The sequence below is a fragment of the Anoplophora glabripennis genome, unplaced genomic scaffold, assembly GCF_000390285.2.
Source record: "Anoplophora glabripennis isolate ALB-LARVAE unplaced genomic scaffold, Agla_2.0 scaffold18, whole genome shotgun sequence".
NCBI lineage: Eukaryota > Metazoa > Arthropoda > Insecta > Coleoptera > Cerambycidae > Anoplophora > Anoplophora glabripennis.
The window spans coordinates 2,069,909-2,082,429 of record NW_019416221.1 but is presented as its reverse complement, the minus strand read 5'-3'; the positions used below and the strand labels follow the sequence as shown (position 1 = coordinate 2,082,429).

The 12,521-nt window shown below is 33.5% G+C and overlaps 1 protein-coding gene across 1 annotated transcript in view; it reads right to left on the bottom strand.

Annotated features, from left to right (window-relative positions):
* Positions 1 to 11,430, bottom strand: part of LOC108908269 (potassium channel subfamily T member 2) — a 177,548-nt gene extending 166,118 nt beyond the window's left edge. The window contains exon 1 of the mRNA XM_023454165.1: positions 11,321 to 11,430. The gene's annotated coding sequence lies outside the window, so the exon portion shown is untranslated. The remainder of the gene's footprint in view (positions 1 to 11,320) is intronic.
* Positions 11,431 to 12,521: the final 1,091 nt, after the last annotated feature.

Sequence of the window (12,521 nt, the reverse complement as noted above, 5' to 3'; positions counted from 1 at the left end):
GTTTATTTTTGTTGTCCAAACTGGAGGGTTCCCACTGTCAGATTATTTGCTTTGTTCTTCAAGCAAAATATTATCTAGAAAAACTGTACAAAGTAAATGTCTATTTACCCTGTTTTGCTTCGAAGATAATTACATTATTTTCCCTATTTTCTATTTCCTGAATCTAAATCCCTGAGTAGTCACCCGTTCAACTACTAATCAATGTTTCTTAACTTTTCATATCACTGACATAAAAGCCAACAGACTAGGCTTATGCATCGCCCTATCCAAATAATTTAAACTGGGAATCTTATTTTACTTCTTTTCTGCAATTTGCTATATTAAAATATGCATTAAAAGGAAAATGCAACTTAGGATCTCTATATAAATTCATATGCCCCATCTTCATTGTGTTAGAAGCGACACAAAGGGAATTTTGAGACGCTGCTCTCAATTCTGAAGCAACTGCACTGTAAAGGAGGATATATAGCTTCCCCCCCTAACAAAAGGGAAAGAGAATCAAAAGACTTTTAGGAATAAAGTACACGCAAAACACAAAGTGATGTGCTTTGTTGGGTAATCGACAGAAAACGTTGTGTATGAAATATGAAACTTAGCTTGTTAGCAAGCAAATCGCAAGTCGGTCGGTAATGGTACAACATATACCTTATATTCGTTGTCTTTAATAACATGGATCGAGATGTCACACCGATCCGGTTTAATTATAACATTTTTCTTGACCAAAATTGGGTTTATTTCCGGGAAACTTAATTAAAGATCCATACAACTTTTATATAACCCAAATTCCACGAAGGAAGAATTAATATAAATATCTGATATTCCCTTGATAGCGTCTACACAATGTCGGAAAGGTCACATATGAGCACAAGAGGACAGAAAAACTGAAATTACGACTCGGAGGACAAAAAAGTTAATCCCATCGATGGAAAGGATAATGAAGGATGTGCTTATCCTAGTTAATTAATAAACTTTGAACAGATAATATAATAAGACTTTGAGCTGATAGAGCCGCTTCAAGTTCCCTAAATGACAAAAGAACATTGTTTCGGATGATTAATTAATTTTGAATCGAATTGATACATTGGGACAGGCCAGAAGACGAAAAACTAACAAAGATTGAAAATGATAAAACATTAATTAAAAAGAGCTTTCGACAAGTAAATCGAACAAAATAAAATCCAATTCAAAATTATATTTAAAACCTAGGCCTGGCCTGATGAATAAATATATAAAAAAGTAATATGTAATACATTCTTTAGACATTTTTTAATTGTAGGCTACTTGGAATCTTGGCTTGGCAACACGTAGCTCACCAGAAAATCAATATTTCCATTAATTGTATTTTACAACGACGAATAATTTATGACATTTTAAAATATACATATTTAATTCTATTTTAATATTAAATATCAAATGAATTAAAATCTAAACTTATGGAATTATACCGCATACCGGCCTAAATGTATAACTAACCAAATAATTTAAGTTATACAACATTGAGGCAAACTGTAAAATTAACACATTTTAAAATGTGGTTCGAATACTATATCCGGAAATTGATGATGCGGCCTACAAAATACTAATATGCCAACCCCTCTCAAAAGAAATAATTTGTACAAGAGGATGAAAGCAGCAATACCCGTAGAACAAAACTATGTAATTATCACTATTTCGTTGAAAATGAACGACCACTACACATTATAAATTAACAAAACTCGAGATAGAATTGTGTGGATCTATAACTAGCACAGCGCTCTGTGGTCGTTCGGATTTTGGGGCTGCAAATCAGATATGAGGTCTGGTATATGACATATTTTATCGATTGGGCAGTAATAAATATTGATATTATTCTACACGCAAAAAAAATTCTTGCTTCACATGTACAACATTTGGTTTTAAGGTATCGCCCGTTTATTTATACGCAAGAAAATATTTTCTCCTTTCATGAAAATTATTTATTTAAATACTTTAAATTTCTACCCAGACCCAAGAAATATAACTTCTTACTTTAATAATAGGCAGCATTTAAAATAAATATTTGATACTTACGGTTAAACGAATTCTATTCTTAATTTTATGATCTACATAGGTTTTATAGAAACATGTTTTGTATTGTATATTAATTATCGTTTGTTAAATACAAAATTGAATAGTTTTGGTCAAATGATTGTATATACTTTAAGAATATATTTGGATATGAATATTTCTAAGTAATAAAAAATATTTTGTTTCAAACATTCAAACTCACAAGAAAATTTATAGATTACAGCAAATATTTCATATAGTTTGGCGAAAGTATACCTATACATCTGAATAGAATAAAATAACATTTACGGCAAATAATTCCATTTAAAACTATCTGCTCATTTGATTCAAATGTATATATTTTTTTCAGTGTATCTGCAGTCTTGAGTAACACAATTTAATAAATAAATGAAAATTAATATGACTAAATGTCACGAAAAGCAGCATGAGACGACCTTGTAAACAGCAGTTGTTTCCCAATATATTTAGTTAGGAATTTTATATCAAACAAATATTTTCTATTCGCATGAGAAAAAATGGTTAAAGTTAAATAAATATTGAACCCACTCATCTGGACAATTATATCTTAGGCTATCCACTCAAATAAAAAACTGTTTTTTGTGATTAATTTATATAAAGTAGTGTAGTAAGTAAAAAAATTGATTAATAGTGCACTTTAATTAATTTGCGCAATATGCAATAGTGAAATTCAGTACTGTATAGTATTTCCAAGTCAGTTGAACATGTATAAAAACGCCTAGCAATAAAATTTCATAGGCGCCCCTAAAAAACAGTTTGGTTATTTTCTGAACAGACCTCGTATGAACAAAAAATTTACCCTAACAAAAATTAAACGAAATCAAGGAAGACAAGTCGTTTACGCTGCGATAATATGTGCAGTTCTAATTACAAACAAGTCTTCTGACTGATTTGCCACTTTTTTATTTACTGGAGACCTATGAGGGAAAACACACGCGTAACCTGTTTATCGATCCGGATTAGATTAACTTACTCGTGTAACCGACACCGCCACAGCCAAATTAGCAATTTATTTCGGCGTCGGGATGAAGAAAGGCAGATGCGAAGGACTAAGCTGTTATTCAATTTGCTCGGGTCCCCACCAAGGTAATCCCGAATAAATATTATATCACGGTCTCACCCACTTTTCGGCCTTTGTCGGATAATAACTTTCCGAAAAAGACGTATCGATTCGGTTGATAGAAAAGACTTTCCACAGTAAATATTTTTATGTAAACGTTGGGAAGTCTCGTGAAACGACCGTTTGGGATAAATACCCGTAAATGAACTTTGCTTATTGATTTGGTAATCAAATATTTATCGTGCTTTCCGCCACCGTGACAACATCGATCTGCTGGCCCGGTAGACAATCGGATCTTGGGGATCTTGCTGATCTGCAATTTCGCAAGGATACTGCGTGTGCCACGACAACTTTTAGTTAGAATATAAATCTGAAAATTTGTCCAGATTCCACTGACATCAGTAACTAACGGTGTGCCACAGGGATCCGTATTAGGACCTGTACTTTTTAAATTAAATTCTGGTAAAATAAAAAATTACCAAAACAGTAAGATCAAGACTACGTTGTAAACAAATTATTATGGCCAAAGCCGCTAAACTGACATTTGTGCATTTTTCCCGTGTTTGTTTTCATGCTGCCATCGTTTTTCTTTTTCTTTTAAAGTTGCGCGAGTGAATTATGCTGCTCCGCTCGCATAGCCCCCACTCCCCACTCTTTGACTCTCTGGTCGATTCCTGTGAAAAGTATCAATCTTTTTTGCATCAGAACAGTTAAAATACAGTTCCGATTTAAACAAATTTTCGTACTTATAAAGTCTTTGCTTCAAACAATCAAAATCACTTTCGATTGTTATTGTACAGTACGTTGAACTCACTTCAACTTTGAGCTTTCATATCTCGATGACGATTCATCGTATCAAGATCAAAAGTGGATTTTGTTGCCTTACTCTATTTGATCCTATAATTACATTTGAAGAATATGCAAATACGGCATCTCCAGCTCTAAATGTTTATAAGTATATTTTCGAAGAAATTTTGAAAAAATTCTATAGTCTGGAAATGAAAGAGAGTAATAAAACCCCTAGATAAGAACCGGCCATGGGCGTGGTAATATTTCGTTTCAGGTAATTATCGGGTAACACTAATGCTAATAGGTAATGGGTATACATTAGTGGGTATATTTTACTGAATACATCATAGGGCAGGAGCCAGTGTATTGTGACAGATCAATCCAGTCTTAGAGCTGAATATACGAAGACGTGCTAGTGCAGTAGAGTAAAATTCGATTTGTGTTTAGTGACTATTGTGCCAGTGGATATAATATTGTTTGGGTAAAATGTCGAACTTATCAGATTACGTACCTGCTAAACGCGTGAAAAGATGTGTGTTGTCTCAGAATGAGATTATTATTATATTAAATGTATTTAATGCATTGAAACACCAAAATCCTACCCAACAGTGTTGACGACATCGTGGAAAAGTGGGAACTCGATAATTTAATTGACGTTACTGTGTAACCTATCGTTATCAATCTAGGAGACGAACATAATAATTCATCAGAATATTCAGAGGATGAATTTTAATATACCTACTTTTTTATTTTCTTTATTGTACATTTATACAACACTACATTTACTCACCATAATTTGAATTTTCAAAATACATATATTTTTGTGTGGAATAAAAGTCTATTCATTAAATTTAAATAAATATTTTGATAATAATATTGAATAATTTTATTTGAATTACTAAAAACCCTCTTAATCCGGTTATGATGCTTAAAGTAGCCTCATGTTTTGAAATGCTGTTGTTACATTGTTTACTTATAAGAGAAATGGACCGAGAAATTGAAAAAAAAATTTTAATATTAATTAAATTGTTCAGATAGGTAATTATTATAAAATAAAATAGTAACCTCTATACTGTAGTTTTCTTCGAATTAAAAAAAAAATCGTTGTTGAAAGTTGATTAGAAGCTGAGATAATTTTTTTTATTTATTTAATCGCAGTGACCTTAATTATTAATATTAAGAGCCGAAATTTGGAGAGAGTATACATTAAGAGCTATATTTTCATGTCCTACATTAACATTAAGGTGAATTGAAGTATTTCATTGCGAAAAAGAAGATAGCGGCGATGCGTTCTATCACTAGCGAACGAGTGGGGAGAGCGAGGCAGAGCATACACGCTTAACAATTTAATATTAACATTTTTTCAGTCATTTTTAAACAAATTAAATTAGAAAAATTAAATTCTCAGTAAATGCATATGCCAATACAACTATTTAGGTACAAAAACAACTAATGATCGAAACTCTACAACGCCTATGAGCTTGGGAAAAATGAATTGAAAATAGCATCTTCTTAGAGAACAAATTCCGCCAATGCCAAGCTAATGAAGCTTTCAGGCTGAAATTTTTACCACTTATTAAGGGTGCAAAAAGCCTCAAAAATCCTGAATTACAAGTGTCTGCGATGAAAATTGTATTAATTATTAGCAATTGAAAAAGGCGGACATTTTCGGCCATTTTTGAGCTCTTGCACATAAACAAATTATTGGATTTTAATCGGACTTGTCTTATTTTGCAGATTTATTTAATACCTACCTTTTTTGTATAAACCTTTTTTCTCTATGAATAACAGTTTTTTTACGCGAATCAAAAAACCACTTTTCCATAACTTTGACCATTGTTTTAACAGTTTCCCAACTAGTCTCGAGTTGATTTTTTGATGTTTTGTTTATAATACGTTTCTGAACAATATTCCGCTGAGAAACTTCTAATAGTATTTTTTTTCCGAAAAAAAGGTATAATATTTAGAACTATTTCTAACAAAAATTGGCGTCAAAATATGAAACATCCACACAACCTACTTTTAAAACAGATACCGACTGGACTATTTACTCCAGAACGACATTTATTGTAATGGCTCATTTTCGAGGCGGCACTCGAAATGAAGACGGGTTATGGACATACTCTTTACAATCCTGCATTGAACAATTTATGACGGAATTTCCAGACGTAAACATTGACTATGACACTTTCTTAAACCGAAATGTGCTATTGTCAAAAGATTTGAAACCAAACATTTTTTAATAATTTTTTATTTTTTTTTGTTAAGTATCGTGTAAATATACTCAGATTTAGATTCTGTCTCTAATATTTTAAGCTTAAAATTTTTATTTGAATTTGAGATTAGATTGAAGTATAGTTAATAACCTATTTGTGAAGTAACGAATATTCAAATAGCTAAAAGGTTAGGAATTCTTTACAATTTATACTGCAAGTAAAAGCAAAACGTTTACAAGCATTTGTAGCAGAACAGTATCCTTTCGGTTTCAAGACGACTCTTTTTTCTACGCGTCTCCTACGACAAAATAATATCCGGAGTGTTTTCCAATTTCCTCGAGAAAGATTCCCGGAGGTTGCGTGAGTCGGTGGCCGAATATAAAATTTAGATGAGGCAGATGGCGCGCCCGCCATATCACCCACGGTATGAGGAGAACACCTAGCCTAAGTGCGCCAGGACCCTTTTCATATAAGGACGACTGCATAAACTCTTTTAAAGTGGCTGCGCAAGGCTTCATTACAATTTTATTGTTTACCTTCGCTTCATTAGGCGCCCGTGACGGCAGCAGCGTAACTCAATTTATTCGGGCGGGGAAACGAACGTAAATGGCATTGTGCAGGCGAAATTAATCAGAATTCGTCGGGAGGCGAAGTGCTTGTTAGCTTGGAAAAATTATCGTCATCATTTAGATGTGCGTCATTTTATAGTCTGCTTTTGTCAAACAAGTGCGTAAAACAGATCCCTTTTGTACGGTCGAGCGGCGTGTTAATTTAAAGGCACCACTTTATACATTCATGTGAGCGATGCGGTGAAGTTTAAAAGAACATTTTGTTGTTTTTACATAATTTATTAAATGTGTTTCAAAAAAAAAATTTTTGCAGTATCTCTTTAAACAATGTATTAATTTAATTTGCGAATCTCAGTCCCAATGACATTGACATAGTTTAGCTCTACATTGTCACTACGTTAAGTAGATGGGGGCGCATTTAGGAAAGTTTAAACAGGTAACATTAAAAAGTCATAAAACCCTCTTTGTACCCAGTACATTTTCACTATAATATGATGATGATTCAAATCAAGTTACCTTAGCTCAGTGCTACTGTCGTAAAAAGTTAAATACACCTTCAAAGACATGTTTCTGTTCAATTTTTTACGATAACATCATTACTTTTTAAGGTATTGGACTTGATATAAGGAATTTTTGGGGTAGTAGAATATGAATGTAAAGTTATTTTTTTACCTAAAACGTAGAGGGTCCCGAGAACTTTAACAGTCTGAAAGAATGCTACATTACACACGTTCTCGACATAATAAAAATGAACAAATACATGGATAAAAATGAGCCGCAAGTATCTTATACAATAATACAAGGCCGTTGTATTCACGATAATCTGAAATACAGAATAAGAAAATGGGGAAAAGGTATAAGGAGATATCAGACGCGTTGTTTATTTTAGTAGAATTCGCAAAACGAGTAATAATATATAAAGTACGACGATCAAAGAAACACATAAGGATAAAGGAACCCGATAAACCTTTGCGTTGGAATATTTATATGCTACAGGTACGCCGCATATATTGGGAAATAAAAATAACAAGTGGGATGGTAGAAATGTGTGAAGTGTAGGTATTTCGAGAAAACGGAGCCTGCTTTTCTGAAAAATTGTCTGCAGATGCCTGGCTTAATACCATACTTTGAGTCCATAAATAAATATACTTTTTTGTGTAAAATTTTGTGTTCGAACGAAATCGTAAGAAAGTTAAAAGCATTTTATTACCCGCATAAAAAATCATTCGATATTTTCACGTAGCTTTAGTTATGAAATGACTTAATTTGACTTTTAAGTCAATTATACATATTACCTACTAAAGTTTTGATAAAGAAAACACGGAGTTTTTTTAAACATAATATGTGTGATACGTTTTAGAGATTATTGGTTCTACTTTCGGTAGAACGATCTTTCAAAATCCGTCCATTGAATTTAAAAAAAAAATCAAACTTTTGTGTTGAAAACGCGAAACTTGTTCGCGTAAAAAACTATCACCACTCAAAATCCTTATTAAAACTGCAAAAATTACTAATGGTCAGTAACTTAGCAATGACTCGTCTGTCCAATAGCGGGTTTCAGGAGCTTATTGTACATGCTTAGGAGTATTTTCCGAAAGTTTCATGAGATTAAATTAGTTTTTAGAAAAGTGACAAAAAAACAATGATCGTTTTTTGATAATTTCAAAATTTTGAAATAAAATAATAGGGATATCGTCCTAAAGAGTCTCAAAAGAAATACCACCTAAAAATCACATTATTTGTGGAAGGATCAAGTAGTCGTTGGAAAATAATTGAATGTTCGTTGTTTAAAACGCATAAATGTCATTAAGAATAAATAAAAGGATTAAACTCGATAATTATTTAATACAATTAAAACAAAAGGTAATGATACTAAACTAAAAAAAATGAGGCAAACGCTTTTATACAACAAACATATTACAATATATTCTCAATATGACCTCCTCTTATTTCAAGACACATATCCAATCTTCGCCTGACTTCTTTGTTGGCTGCGTTCATTAACATTTCGCAGTTTAACTCATTACAAGCGTTTGTGCTTTTTTTTTCAAATGATTAATATATCGCGAAGGTGTTTTGTAAAGCTCATTTTTAAAACGCCCCATAAAAAAATTGAGGGGTGTTAGGTCTGGTGACTTTCCGAGCCATTGAATAGGTCCATTAAGACCAATCCATTTTTCTGGGAAGGTGTTATCTAAATATTGCTGCACAATCCTGTTCTTGTGGGGTGGAGCCCCGTCGTGCTGAAACCATAGGTTTCTCCTTAGCTGCAAAGGCACATTCTCCAGAAGTGAAGGAAGTTGTTCTTGTAGGAAATTTAGGTAACTCACGCTGTTCAGTGTATGTTCATAGAAATAAGGCTCAATTAAATGCCTATCGATGATGCCGCACCATACATTTACCCCAAAATGGCCTTGGTTTTGGACTAGACGTGTCGAAAAAAGTCCTGATCAACAGTTTCCACATTTACTATAATTTGAGCTATAAAATTAAGTCTATTTTCAATGTGACGCTCAGGCAAATACTCCAAATTGTGAATTTTGTAGTCATGATACCCATTGGTCTTTAAAATTCGTTGATTTATCCAAATTCAATTCCCGGCTAGCCTGCCGTATAGAATTTCGAGGATTTTATTGGAAATACTGTAACAGTTTAACTGTATTAACATTGTTTCTTACCCTTCGGTCAATTATTTGATTTTTCCGATCAAAAAATGCATTTTCATTTCGTCGCAAGGTCACCTCCAATCTTGTGAAGGTTCTATGACCAGGAATGAGGCGCTCTGGATACCATTCTCGATATAACTGTATAGCTCTTTTTGAATTTTTTTGTGACTCGCCGTAAATTAGCAACATATCAACTTTTTCTGAATAAGAAAACATTTTGAACCCAGAAAAGTTATACGTTTGACGTTCGTATTGAGTAATGACAACTATTTTGTGACATTTATGCACTTTAAACAACGAACATTCAATTATTTTCCAACGACTACTTGATCCTTCCACCGCTAATGTGATTTTAAACCGGTATTTTTTTTAGATTCTTTAGGACGATATTGCTTATAACTTTTAAACGGAAAATACAGAAGTTTTGATAGGAAAAATTTAGGTACGTTTCTGGAAAAAATATAATTGCTGACGTCATTAGTCGTTTCTGTCAGTAGGCCAATACTATCGGATTTGATACACCCTGTACAAATATCGCGTGTTCCAAACAGAAACGGAGTTTAGAAGTAAGAGGACTATCGACTCGACGAAAGTATTTACAGAATTCAGTCGATTCCTGTTTGTTTATCGTTCCTAAATGTTCTCTTGAAATTACACAGCAACTATTCAAACATTAATCCACAGGGCAAACAAACAAATTTTACGTGCCATTAGAACTGGTTCAAATAAACAAGTGATTTTTGTGTGAATAAAAAAAAAATAAAAAAAAAACAAAAAGAAAACAGAAACGTAAAATCGGCCACATCCATGCATACAAATTGACCACAAGCATAGAAAATGGGTAGCATAACTAGGTTAGTTTAAATTAACTAGTCTCGGAAGAAACAGACGTCAAACTAATTTTCTGAATTCGCCAATTTCATTTTAAATATTTGCGAATGTGAAGACCAGTGAATTTTGTTTTAAACGTAAAACTTTTTTGTTGTAAATGTCCTTCTAATCAAGTAACATGTTAGGGAAAATTTGTAGGGACAAAAATGAAAACTAGACAATAATTTCCTGCACCCTAAAGTTAAAGTAAAACAAACACTACTGATTGATGAAAAATACTGTATTCATCTTCCTGAATATCATCCTTACTGTGGAAATGATTATAAACATTTCTAAATATGCAATTGAGAAGATTAATAAAAACGTTATATTTCACAGTGATATATTAATAGGTATATTTCACTGTAGACATATTTATAAATATGTAGAAAGGCTCCGGATGTATTTTTAGTACTGTATTTTTAACAAACATAGTTATTTACGTCTTAAGTTGTTGATTTAAAAAAAATAAAACTGAATAGTTTCAATTTATGTGAAATTTCGGAACGGATGTAATTTTTTATAAATAGATGTAGATAAAATCTGTAATTAGGGACTCTAGGGACTTCACTGGTTGTCAGAATATATTGTAACGTACTTAACAGCACTGTCGAAGTAAAAAAGTTCCTATAAACGTATTATTTAAACTGAATTATAATGTAAAGGACTTTAAGGAAGTTTTATTTAGAATTAGGTTGTTATTGACAACTATTTGTGAGATGTTTGAGCAAAAATGTGATTCCAGGTGTTTTAAGGTGCGTGACTGTGAAATAAAAACCACTTTTGTATCCATCTTTAGCATCCTTAAGGTACATTTGAAAGAGTATGTTTATAGAAACATTTTTTGTGCATTTTGACTATTAATTTGTCGTCACTGAGGATTGTAACATAATTAGTCGATTCCACATGTTTATCAAGTAATTTTGCAAGATGGTACCTAGCGGTGACCCGTAAGAACACTACACCAAACTCGTGGTGAAGACTGGAAGGCGTTTGGCGGGGTGGAAAAATTAGAAAAACGTCAGTTTCCGTGCTACGGTTCACCGCAACTATCAAAACACATAAACACCAAGCAGAAATACGAACCTATGTGAAATTGGAACCGTCCCACACGTCGAGCATGGGATCCACACACGCAGAGGAGCCAGAGTACGCCATGCTAGGTCGCGAATCTGCCGTGGCCGTCGACACCGGCGAGTTTCTAACAGCCAGGCCAGCCACCTCTCTCTCGCGACGCCCGCCCGAACACGTGCTGCGGATGAGATATACGGCGGGTACGCGGCCGACGCCAGGAGGCACGTCGCGGCGCGCGCCTCGCGACGCTTCCATCCCCACCAGCGGGCCCGCAGGAGTCGGCCACCACGTGCCGTCGGCTCCCCCTTCCGACTGCGTGCCGCAAGGAATGCGACTTGTCGCGGTTCGTCGTATGCCACTCGCAATTAACGATTCTTAGAACACCTACAAAATCTACTACGCTCTATCGCAGGCAGCGACATACCAGGCTCGTTTACTTAAATTAAATTCCGTATAATACACAGGGTGTTTCTAAAATACAACTTAAGGATTCCTCCTTAATTCAGCGTGATTTTTTCGAAATATCAGTTTTCAAAATACAACTTATCAAAATTCAATTTCTTAATTTAATTCCATTAAATTAATTTAATGGGATCAATTAAATTTTCAAAAACATTCTTATACACAAAGTATTGCTCATGATTATAGACCGGGAGATATTAGACTGAAGTTCGACGACGTCTTTCTCGTGTATGCCTCTGAGAGTACTGACAGATAACCGAGGGATAAGTACAATAAACTAATTTTAAAAGATAGACTGCGGGACACCTTTGTGAAAATTCAATTTTCCTTTTCAAAAAAATAATGTGTACAGCGACGTATTTCTCACTTATGCCATGTTCGTAAGTTGAAGAGAAGTATCGATTTTATCACAAAATTTTTTTGGCATAAGTGTCGCAAGGGACCTAAAAATGGAAAACTTTGTAAGAAAATGTGGAAAAACATCTTTATTTGTCTACCAATTTCTCATTAATGCCAATTAGAAATATGACATTATTATATTCGAAAAGCTCATAAAAAACATTGGCATAAGTCCTACTAAGGACTAAAGAAAATAGAGCTTTGGAAAAGCTGCGGAAAATTTTTATTTTCATTCTATAACTTTCTCATTTATGCCGTTGAAAATTTATGATACTTACTATAAATAATGTACTGTGTCAAGTAGGCATCACTCCTCTATGGGTTCAATATGAAGGCATAAGTCTCAAAGTTG